Genomic DNA, 12,369 nt, shown 5'->3' with positions numbered 1-12,369 from the left:
CTGGGACCACCCTGCCGTAGGATAGACCCATCGGGGATTCCGTCCACCCGCTTCCCTTGATAGCTTTAGTTTTCTAATTAGGTCCTACCACATTTATGTGTGACACTTAAAATCAGCTTCATTAATTAAGCCTTTTAGGGAACAAGGTTCGTTCGCGTAAATTATAGCACAGACACGAAAACAGAGCAAAGCAATCTATTGACAAACAAGATCAAACAAGTTCCTTAACTTATCTTCAAGTTAATCTTTGTCTCCCGCCCATACAGGAGAAATTATGTTTCGCTTCTGTCCAATAGAAGTATCCCTTCTGCCCTGCAGAAGTAACTGGTCCAATTCACATGGCACCAAAACTCAATCCTTTATCTAGAATAGGATCTCCCAACATGCCTAGATGTTGGGGGCCACGAAGGTTTTCAACTCCATTCTCGACCTAGCAAGGGGTGTCCAGAGCTCCAACTGACCTACAAGCTGTCTAGGAGCGAAACATCATTCCCGTGGTTGGCCTTTTCACCACTCGACCTTCGGCCCGTGAATCGAGCAGTGCCCTTTTGGGTTAATACGCGGTGCGACCATGGAGGTGATCCACCCGTACAATATATCCTTCCTTAATTAAATCCTTTAAGAATCAAGCACAAACAAGGCATTCAGCCTAATAACATTTTCTAAGAAAAGATTCCTTTATTCCCATGGCGACTTGTCATCACAGACTCTTGCCATGCATTTGCCATAAATCACAAGCACTTGGAATAATCATCCAAACAATAACTAACAACCAATTGAATGTAAAAAAATTTAGGATGTTGTTCGATCAATCAACAAAACCAATTGCATTCTTTCCAAACAATGCAAGAATAGATGATATAACATTTCCATCGTATATTTGCTCCCTCCCTTGGGATCTAAGAGCAATACCATGCAAACATGTTCTTAACACTTCCTTCCTTCGGCTAGGGCATATGTTAAGGGCTCAAACACTATTCATGATGTAAGTTCTATAGGTCACTTACCTTGATTGATAACCCAACCCTGAATTTGGATTGGCAAAAGTCATCCTTATCCAACGGATCTCAAGACATCCTAGTTTTAACCCTTATGATCAATTTCTTGTACTAGCTCTTAGTCAAGTCATGAGGCAAATAGAAATTTATCCTCACATATCAAATATGTTATAGGCATAACATATAAATACTTGATAAGATAAGTGCGAGATGATCTCAAGTAATTAGACTCCAATAGGCCTCGCATTGACCTAGAATCTAGTTTTTCTTAGTATTTGGCCTGTTAGGCTAAGTACTTTTGAAGTATCTAAACTTTAAACTAGTACTTCTCCATTCACGATTCTTAATGTCATATTCTTTTAGCAATTATGCTATCTATAACCCTTGACTATACTTTAATCTAGCATTTCTATGCCCAATCTTTTTTATGTCGTTCTTTTGACGACTATGCCATTCATAACGCTTGACTAATTCTTCCTTGTAATTGCTCTACTAGCAAATAAGTTATATGTAACTAGGTGCAATTATCTTCCCTTGATATATGCACTTCACAAGCTCCATCTTTCGAGTAAGCGAGATGAAATTTATCCTTTCCCATGACCTATACTCGTGCATCGTAGTATGGGGCCTAACGTATCTCATACGAGAATCAAAGCAAGAATCTATCAATTTGAAAATACATTACTTACGACCGGAACCGCAGTTGGATTGACGATGATGCCTTTGCCCGAAGCCTTGTTGCTAGTTGCAAGATTGTCATCCACACGCGACATTCTTTGCTTGGAGGCCATCGTCCGCAAATAGACTCAAGAGATTAAGAAGGTAGAATAGATTCAAGATAAAAGATCGTAAGAGAAGATGGTTAAGTCGAGGACCGAGATAGAGGGAATTGAGCTAATTCTCTTCCTTGCAGCCTCTCGGGGTGACTCTCTCCTCTCTCTCTATCTCTCTCTCTCTCTCTCTCTCTCTCTCTCTCTCTCTCTCTCTCTCTCTCTCTCAAGCTCTCTTTCAAGCTCTTCCTCACAATCTCTTGGAGGGGTATCCTTCTCTCTACCTCTCTCTCGCAGCCTCTCGGTGTCTCCTTATGCTTCTTATGCCTCTCCCATGCCTCATATTTATAGTGAATTAGAGAAGAGGGCTTGTGGTTGAGAAGTGGAGCTCTTTATGGAGGGGAATCTTGGAAAGATCAGTGATCTGATGCTCAGATCATAAATCTGATGGTTCCATTGGCTCCGAAAGGGGGGTAAGACCCCAAGACACTTGATTAGAAAGCTCTCAGTTCACTCTTTCTTCTTTTCTCTGTTCGAAGTGCTGTCTACTGCCTGTAAACCGCGATCGCGGCGCGCACCATTTCGCCAGTCACTTTTCTTTATTTTTCTTTTTATAAAATCTTCAAACTAACTAAAATATCACTTGTCTTTTCTTTTTAAATGACATCCAGTTCTAAAAATCTCCATATCTTTTTCTTTTAGGATAATATCTAAAGTATCTAAAATATACTAGTTTTATCCAAAATCTAATGTTTTTGGACCTTCCAAACTATACACATGAACTTAGTGATTAATATAACTCATAAGTCTCATTCACGTTGTAATTTACGTGAAGGGTGACTACGGTCCTTGCCAATTTGAGAAAAATATCGAATTTACGACTCTTGATTTTTCTAAATAAAATATTTTAAATTAAATAAAAATTATCAATAATTAATGTTTGTTAGTTTTTACCTTAGTTAGTCTTTAGTTAGTAATCTTACTAGCTTATTAATTTGACTAACTAACTTACAAACCAACCAACTAACTTGTATTGTGCGGAGATATTACATCCTCCTCCCCTTAGAGAAATCGAGATGTCCTCATCTCGAGAGAAACAGGGGGTATCATCTTGGAATATGTGGGTTATGGAACACCACGCTTCTACTGCGCTACTTTGATCTCTCACTGACATACGGTCTTTTGAAAAAAACAACCTATGATATTTGATATATTTGAGTCTTGGTTACAATAGAAAATTTATTGTAGTTACATCTCATGGATATCTTCTAGGTTTTTCCTAAGCACTCGGTATATTCTAGATCATTGGAGCTTGTACGACTTCTTTTCCTGTAAGCTTAAGTTCTCTTCGAGCTCTGTTGGGACAATTGATATAGTTATGTCCAATGTTGTGGCACTCGGAGCATCGGTGTTTAGGGTGCTTTGGACATTCCCTTTTGAAATGACCTAACTCCCTGCAATAGGAAACAACGCGGAGCTTTATCACTTGTGGTCACAAGATTTTTGGTTGTCCTTGGTAGGATTTTCTTCTTTAGACCAAAGTGTTCTAGGATTCTTTTAGCAGATTGGAGTGGTTCTTTCTTTATCTTGGAAACTACATTTCCAAATTTTCATGCCCTTAGTTCGAGACTGAGCTCCATGGACAATTGGCTTTGCTTGTAATACTAAAGAATACTTCCAAGCTTCGACATTCTGGTAAGACCCAGTCTATATTAGTTGAGAAGAAATGACTTAAGAGAAATTCATTGCACATTATGACTATCATTCCTTGCCAGAGTATCTCTAATCATTTGCAAGTTCTAGGCTCAAAATAGATGCAACTCATATTACTCAAGTTCACTGTAGTCACAAGAGTAAGGTTTATTCCAATACAAGTTGTATTTCATGTCGACAAAATTTCTAGGATTTCTAATAATCCTAAAGTGGTGTAGTAGGTTCTAAGTTTCCATCTTCATCTGATTCCTCTATATATCCGAAGACTGCAGTTGTGTAACTTCGTTTTCTTGGAGACTCCGTATCTTTTGGAGACTTAAGTCAGGGCAGTCTACTTGGACATGTCCTAGCTCATTGCAATGGAAACATTGACGGTAGGGACATCTCCTACGGATGTGCCCTATCTCTCCACATGTATGGCATCTCTTACCCAGATCTTGGGAGTCATCTTTACTAAAATTTTCCGATTTAAATTCTTGGACGATTGGATTCGCTCGGAGTAATGCGTCTTGCAAGTCTGTTGGATGCATTGCTTCAAGACGATGGTTCAAAGGAGTGTTTAGGCCATGGCAAAACTTGGATACTTGCTGCGCAATATCCATAGGTGGTGCATATTTTAGTAGGGTTACAAACTTTGAGTAGTAAGCTTCCAAAGTTAATTCTAGTTGCTTTAGCCTGAAGAATTCATTCATCTTCAAAGTCTGGTAGGTTGGCGGAAGGTATCGTCTGCGTACAGCATCTTTCAGCTGAACCCAAGTAACAGCGGCTTCAGAAACACCTTCATCTTTGCACCATTGCTTCCACCATAATCGAGCCTGGCCAACTAACTAAAGTTTGGCTATCATTGCTTGATTGGTAGAGGCAGTTCCTGAAGCAAAGAAATAGTCATCCATCGACTCAATCCATATCTCTGCCTCTGCTGCAATGTCTATCCCTTCTCCATCAAACTTGGGTACCTTAATTTGCTTGAGAAAGAATTTCTTCTCTTGCATGTCAACATTCATGGGTGCAGAAGGTGCCTAACAATCAAGCCATACTGCTTAGATTATTTTGTTTAGGATATGTCTACAAACCATTCATTAATCAATCACGTATCATTACAAAATTTTGCTCTGATACCAACTGTGAGGTGCCTGCCCATCGGCTTTCCAGGCACTCTTTTAGCGGCCTATCGAGAAACGAATCTAAGCATCGCTACTCGGCACTCCCAGGGAATGTTCCGAGTTTTGTTGCCTAGGGTTTCCCGAATCCGCCTCGCAACGGAACGTTCACGACCGACCCACTAGGATTGACCTGAAATTTGAGTTCCTAGTTGTCAAGGCCTCCTGTTAGCATTCTAGCGTCGGGTATTGGACATCCTACTTTACACAGAGATACCCAACCCGAAGCAGATCTATGCCGCACTTGGTTCAAAGAGAATGGGAAACGAGAGGGATGTGTTGCTCAACCTCTCTGCCCATAGGGCATAGTCCCATTTCGGTCCCCTAAAACAGCATGAATCGGGTTCTAACCTATCAATACCTAAAGGTCGAATGACGATAAAAACTTGTGAGAAGCCTCCCAGTTCTCTGGGACCACCCTGCCGTAGGATAGACCCATCGGGGATTCCGTCCACCCGCTTCCCTTGATAGCTTTAGTTTTCTAATTAGGTCCTACCACATTTATGTGTGACACTTAAAATCAGCTTCATTAATTAAGCCTTTTAGGGAACAAGGTTCGTTCGCGTAAATTATAGCACAGACACGAAAACAGAGCAAAGCAATCTATTGACAAACAAGATCAAACAAGTTCCTTAACTTATCTTCAAGTTAATCTTTGTCTCCCGCCCATACAGGAGAAATTATGTTTCGCTTCTGTCCAATAGAAGTATCCCTTCTGCCCTGCAGAAGTAACTGGTCCAATTCACATGGCACCAAAACTCAATCCTTTATCTAGAATAGGATCTCCCAACATGCCTAGATGTTGGGGGCCACGAAGGTTTTCAACTCCATTCTCGACCTAGCAAGGGGTGTCCAGAGCTCCAACTGACCTACAAGCTGTCTAGGAGCGAAACATCATTCCCGTGGTTGGCCTTTTCACCACTCGACCTTCGGCCCGTGAATCGAGCAGTGCCCTTTTGGGTTAATACGCGGTGCGATCACCAATTGCTCATCCACCCGTACAATATATCCTTCCTTAATTAAATCCTTTAAGAATCAAGCACAAACAAGGCATTCAGCCTAATAACATTTTCTAAGAAAAGATTCCTTTATTCCCATGGCGACTTGTCATCACAGACTCTTGCCATGCATTTGCCATAAATCACAAGCACTTGGAATAATCATCCAAACAATAACTAACAACCAATTGAATGTAAAAAAATTTAGGATGTTGTTCGATCAATCAACAAAACCAATTGCATTCTTTCCAAACAATGCAAGAATAGATGATATAACATTTCCATCGTATATTTGCTCCCTCCCTTGGGATCTAAGAGCAATACCATGCAAACATGTTCTTAACACTTCCTTCCTTCGGCTAGGGCATATGTTAAGGGCTCAAACACTATTCATGATGTAAGTTCTATAGGTCACTTACCTTGATTGATAACCCAACCCTGAATTTGGATTGGCAAAAGTCATCCTTATCCAACGGATCTCAAGACATCCTAGTTTTAACCCTTATGATCAATTTCTTGTACTAGCTCTTAGTCAAGTCATGAGGCAAATAGAAATTTATCCTCACATATCAAATATGTTATAGGCATAACATATAAATACTTGATAAGATAAGTGCGAGATGATCTCAAGTAATTAGACTCCAATAGGCCTCGCATTGACCTAGAATCTAGTTTTTCTTAGTATTTGGCCTGTTAGGCTAAGTACTTTTGAAGTATCTAAACTTTAAACTAGTACTTCTCCATTCACGATTCTTAATGTCATATTCTTTTAGCAATTATGCTATCTATAACCCTTGACTATACTTTAATCTAGCATTTCTATGCCCAATCTTTTTTATGTCGTTCTTTTGACGACTATGCCATTCATAACGCTTGACTAATTCTTCCTTGTAATTGCTCTACTAGCAAATAAGTTATATGTAACTAGGTGCAATTATCTTCCCTTGATATATGCACTTCACAAGCTCCATCTTTCGAGTAAGCGAGATGAAATTTATCCTTTCCCATGACCTATACTCGTGCATCGTAGTATGGGGCCTAACGTATCTCATACGAGAATCAAAGCAAGAATCTATCAATTTGAAAATACATTACTTACGACCGGAACCGCAGTTGGATTGACGATGATGCCTTTGCCCGAAGCCTTGTTGCTAGTTGCAAGATTGTCATCCACACGCGACATTCTTTGCTTGGAGGCCATCGTCCGCAAATAGACTCAAGAGATTAAGAAGGTAGAATAGATTCAAGATAAAAGATCGTAAGAGAAGATGGTTAAGTCGAGGACCGAGATAGAGGGAATTGAGCTAATTCTCTTCCTTGCAGCCTCTCGGGGTGACTCTCTCCTCTCTCTCTCTCTCTCTCTCTCTCTCTCTCTCTCTCTCTCTCTCTCTCTCTCTCTCTCTCTCTCAAGCTCTCTTTCAAGCTCTTCCTCACAATCTCTTGGAGGGGTATCCTTCTCTCTACCTCTCTCTCGCAGCCTCTCGGTGTCTCCTTATGCTTCTTATGCCTCTCCCATGCCTCATATTTATAGTGAATTAGAGAAGAGGGCTTGTGGTTGAGAAGTGGAGCTCTTTATGGAGGGGAATCTTGGAAAGATCAGTGATCTGATGCTCAGATCATAAATCTGATGGTTCCATTGGCTCCGAAAGGGGGGTAAGACCCCAAGACACTTGATTAGAAAGCTCTCAGTTCACTCTTTCTTCTTTTCTCTGTTCGAAGTGCTGTCTACTGCCTGTAAACCGCGATCGCGGCGCGCACCATTTCGCCAGTCACTTTTCTTTATTTTTCTTTTTATAAAATCTTCAAACTAACTAAAATATCACTTGTCTTTTCTTTTTAAATGACATCCAGTTCTAAAAATCTCCATATCTTTTTCTTTTAGGATAATATCTAAAGTATCTAAAATATACTAGTTTTATCCAAAATCTAATGTTTTTGGACCTTCCAAACTATACACATGAACTTAGTGATTAATATAACTCATAAGTCTCATTCACGTTGTAATTTACGTGAAGGGTGACTACGGTCCTTGCCAATTTGAGAAAAATATCGAATTTACGACTCTTGATTTTTCTAAATAAAATATTTTAAATTAAATAAAAATTATCAATAATTAATGTTTGTTAGTTTTTACCTTAGTTAGTCTTTAGTTAGTAATCTTACTAGCTTATTAATTTGACTAACTAACTTACAAACCAACCAACTAACTTGTATTGTGCGGAGATATTACATCCTCCTCCCCTTAGAGAAATCGAGATGTCCTCATCTCGAGAGAAACAGGGGGTATCATCTTGGAATATGTGGGTTATGGAACACCACGCTTCTACTGCGCTACTTTGATCTCTCACTGACATACGGTCTTTTGAAAAAAACAACCTATGATATTTGATATATTTGAGTCTTGGTTACAATAGAAAATTTATTGTAGTTACATCTCATGGATATCTTCTAGGTTTTTCCTAAGCACTCGGTATATTCTAGATCATTGGAGCTTGTACGACTTCTTTTCCTGTAAGCTTAAGTTCTCTTCGAGCTCTGTTGGGACAATTGATATAGTTATGTCCAATGTTGTGGCACTCGGAGCATCGGTGTTTAGGGTGCTTTGGACATTCCCTTTTGAAATGACCTAACTCCCTGCAATAGGAAACAACGCGGAGCTTTATCACTTGTGGTCACAAGATTTTTGGTTGTCCTTGGTAGGATTTTCTTCTTTAGACCAAAGTGTTCTAGGATTCTTTTAGCAGATTGGAGTGGTTCTTTCTTTATCTTGGAAACTACATTTCCAAATTTTCATGCCCTTAGTTCGAGACTGAGCTCCATGGACAATTGGCTTTGCTTGTAATACTAAAGAATACTTCCAAGCTTCGACATTCTGGTAAGACCCAGTCTATATTAGTTGAGAAGAAATGACTTAAGAGAAATTCATTGCACATTATGACTATCATTCCTTGCCAGAGTATCTCTAATCATTTGCAAGTTCTAGGCTCAAAATAGATGCAACTCATATTACTCAAGTTCACTGTAGTCACAAGAGTAAGGTTTATTCCAATACAAGTTGTATTTCATGTCGACAAAATTTCTAGGATTTCTAATAATCCTAAAGTGGTGTAGTAGGTTCTAAGTTTCCATCTTCATCTGATTCCTCTATATATCCGAAGACTGCAGTTGTGTAACTTCGTTTTCTTGGAGACTCCGTATCTTTTGGAGACTTAAGTCAGGGCAGTCTACTTGGACATGTCCTAGCTCATTGCAATGGAAACATTGACGGTAGGGACATCTCCTACGGATGTGCCCTATCTCTCCACATGTATGGCATCTCTTACCCAGATCTTGGGAGTCATCTTTACTAAAATTTTCCGATTTAAATTCTTGGACGATTGGATTCGCTCGGAGTAATGCGTCTTGCAAGTCTGTTGGATGCATTGCTTCAAGACGATGGTTCAAAGGAGTGTTTAGGCCATGGCAAAACTTGGATACTTGCTGCGCAATATCCATAGGTGGTGCATATTTTAGTAGGGTTACAAACTTTGAGTAGTAAGCTTCCAAAGTTAATTCTAGTTGCTTTAGCCTGAAGAATTCATTCATCTTCAAAGTCTGGTAGGTTGGCGGAAGGTATCGTCTGCGTACAGCATCTTTCAGCTGAACCCAAGTAACAGCGGCTTCAGAAACACCTTCATCTTTGCACCATTGCTTCCACCATAATCGAGCCTGGCCAACTAACTAAAGTTTGGCTATCATTGCTTGATTGGTAGAGGCAGTTCCTGAAGCAAAGAAATAGTCATCCATCGACTCAATCCATATCTCTGCCTCTGCTGCAATGTCTATCCCTTCTCCATCAAACTTGGGTACCTTAATTTGCTTGAGAAAGAATTTCTTCTCTTGCATGTCAACATTCATGGGTGCAGAAGGTGCCTAACAATCAAGCCATACTGCTTAGATTATTTTGTTTAGGATATGTCTACAAACCATTCATTAATCAATCACGTATCATTACAAAATTTTGCTCTGATACCAACTGTGAGGTGCCTGCCCATCGGCTTTCCAGGCACTCTTTTAGCGGCCTATCGAGAAACGAATCTAAGCATCGCTACTCGGCACTCCCAGGGAATGTTCCGAGTTTTGTTGCCTAGGGTTTCCCGAATCCGCCTCGCAACGGAACGTTCACGACCGACCCACTAGGATTGACCTGAAATTTGAGTTCCTAGTTGTCAAGGCCTCCTGTTAGCATTCTAGCGTCGGGTATTGGACATCCTACTTTACACAGAGATACCCAACCCGAAGCAGATCTATGCCGCACTTGGTTCAAAGAGAATGGGAAACGAGAGGGATGTGTTGCTCAACCTCTCTGCCCATAGGGCATAGTCCCATTTCGGTCCCCTAAAACAGCATGAATCGGGTTCTAACCTATCAATACCTAAAGGTCGAATGACGATAAAAACTTGTGAGAAGCCTCCCAGTTCTCTGGGACCACCCTGCCGTAGGATAGACCCATCGGGGATTCCGTCCACCCGCTTCCCTTGATAGCTTTAGTTTTCTAATTAGGTCCTACCACATTTATGTGTGACACTTAAAATCAGCTTCATTAATTAAGCCTTTTAGGGAACAAGGTTCGTTCGCGTAAATTATAGCACAGACACGAAAACAGAGCAAAGCAATCTATTGACAAACAAGATCAAACAAGTTCCTTAACTTATCTTCAAGTTAATCTTTGTCTCCCGCCCATACAGGAGAAATTATGTTTCGCTTCTGTCCAATAGAAGTATCCCTTCTGCCCTGCAGAAGTAACTGGTCCAATTCACATGGCACCAAAACTCAATCCTTTATCTAGAATAGGATCTCCCAACATGCCTAGATGTTGGGGGCCACGAAGGTTTTCAACTCCATTCTCGACCTAGCAAGGGGTGTCCAGAGCTCCAACTGACCTACAAGCTGTCTAGGAGCGAAACATCATTCCCGTGGTTGGCCTTTTCACCACTCGACCTTCGGCCCGTGAATCGAGCAGTGCCCTTTTGGGTTAATACGCGGTGCGACCATGGAGGTGATCCACCCGTACAATATATCCTTCCTTAATTAAATCCTTTAAGAATCAAGCACAAACAAGGCATTCAGCCTAATAACATTTTCTAAGAAAAGATTCCTTTATTCCCATGGCGACTTGTCATCACAGACTCTTGCCATGCATTTGCCATAAATCACAAGCACTTGGAATAATCATCCAAACAATAACTAACAACCAATTGAATGTAAAAAAATTTAGGATGTTGTTCGATCAATCAACAAAACCAATTGCATTCTTTCCAAACAATGCAAGAATAGATGATATAACATTTCCATCGTATATTTGCTCCCTCCCTTGGGATCTAAGAGCAATACCATGCAAACATGTTCTTAACACTTCCTTCCTTCGGCTAGGGCATATGTTAAGGGCTCAAACACTATTCATGATGTAAGTTCTATAGGTCACTTACCTTGATTGATAACCCAACCCTGAATTTGGATTGGCAAAAGTCATCCTTATCCAACGGATCTCAAGACATCCTAGTTTTAACCCTTATGATCAATTTCTTGTACTAGCTCTTAGTCAAGTCATGAGGCAAATAGAAATTTATCCTCACATATCAAATATGTTATAGGCATAACATATAAATACTTGATAAGATAAGTGCGAGATGATCTCAAGTAATTAGACTCCAATAGGCCTCGCATTGACCTAGAATCTAGTTTTTCTTAGTATTTGGCCTGTTAGGCTAAGTACTTTTGAAGTATCTAAACTTTAAACTAGTACTTCTCCATTCACGATTCTTAATGTCATATTCTTTTAGCAATTATGCTATCTATAACCCTTGACTATACTTTAATCTAGCATTTCTATGCCCAATCTTTTTTATGTCGTTCTTTTGACGACTATGCCATTCATAACGCTTGACTAATTCTTCCTTGTAATTGCTCTACTAGCAAATAAGTTATATGTAACTAGGTGCAATTATCTTCCCTTGATATATGCACTTCACAAGCTCCATCTTTCGAGTAAGCGAGATGAAATTTATCCTTTCCCATGACCTATACTCGTGCATCGTAGTATGGGGCCTAACGTATCTCATACGAGAATCAAAGCAAGAATCTATCAATTTGAAAATACATTACTTACGACCGGAACCGCAGTTGGATTGACGATGATGCCTTTGCCCGAAGCCTTGTTGCTAGTTGCAAGATTGTCATCCACACGCGACATTCTTTGCTTGGAGGCCATCGTCCGCAAATAGACTCAAGAGATTAAGAAGGTAGAATAGATTCAAGATAAAAGATCGTAAGAGAAGATGGTTAAGTCGAGGACCGAGATAGAGGGAATTGAGCTAATTCTCTTCCTTGCAGCCTCTCGGGGTGACTCTCTCCTCTCTCTCTATCTCTCTCTCTCTCTCTCTCTCTCTCTCTCTCTCTCTCTCTCTCTCTCTCTCTCAAGCTCTCTTTCAAGCTCTTCCTCACAATCTCTTGGAGGGGTATCCTTCTCTCTACCTCTCTCTCGCAGCCTCTCGGTGTCTCCTTATGCTTCTTATGCCTCTCCCATGCCTCATATTTATAGTGAATTAGAGAAGAGGGCTTGTGGTTGAGAAGTGGAGCTCTTTATGGAGGGGAATCTTGGAAAGATCAGTGATCTGATGCTCAGATCATAAATCTGATGGTTCCATTGGCTCCGAAAGGGGGGTAAGACCCCAAGACACTTGATTAGAAA

Source organism: Lygodium microphyllum, chromosome 28 (assembly GCF_053477565.2).
Source record: "Lygodium microphyllum isolate KBCC chromosome 28, Lygodium_microphyllum_v1.1.10, whole genome shotgun sequence".
Lineage (NCBI taxonomy): Eukaryota > Viridiplantae > Streptophyta > Polypodiopsida > Schizaeales > Lygodiaceae > Lygodium > Lygodium microphyllum.
Note: the sequence above shows the minus strand (reverse complement) of the source record.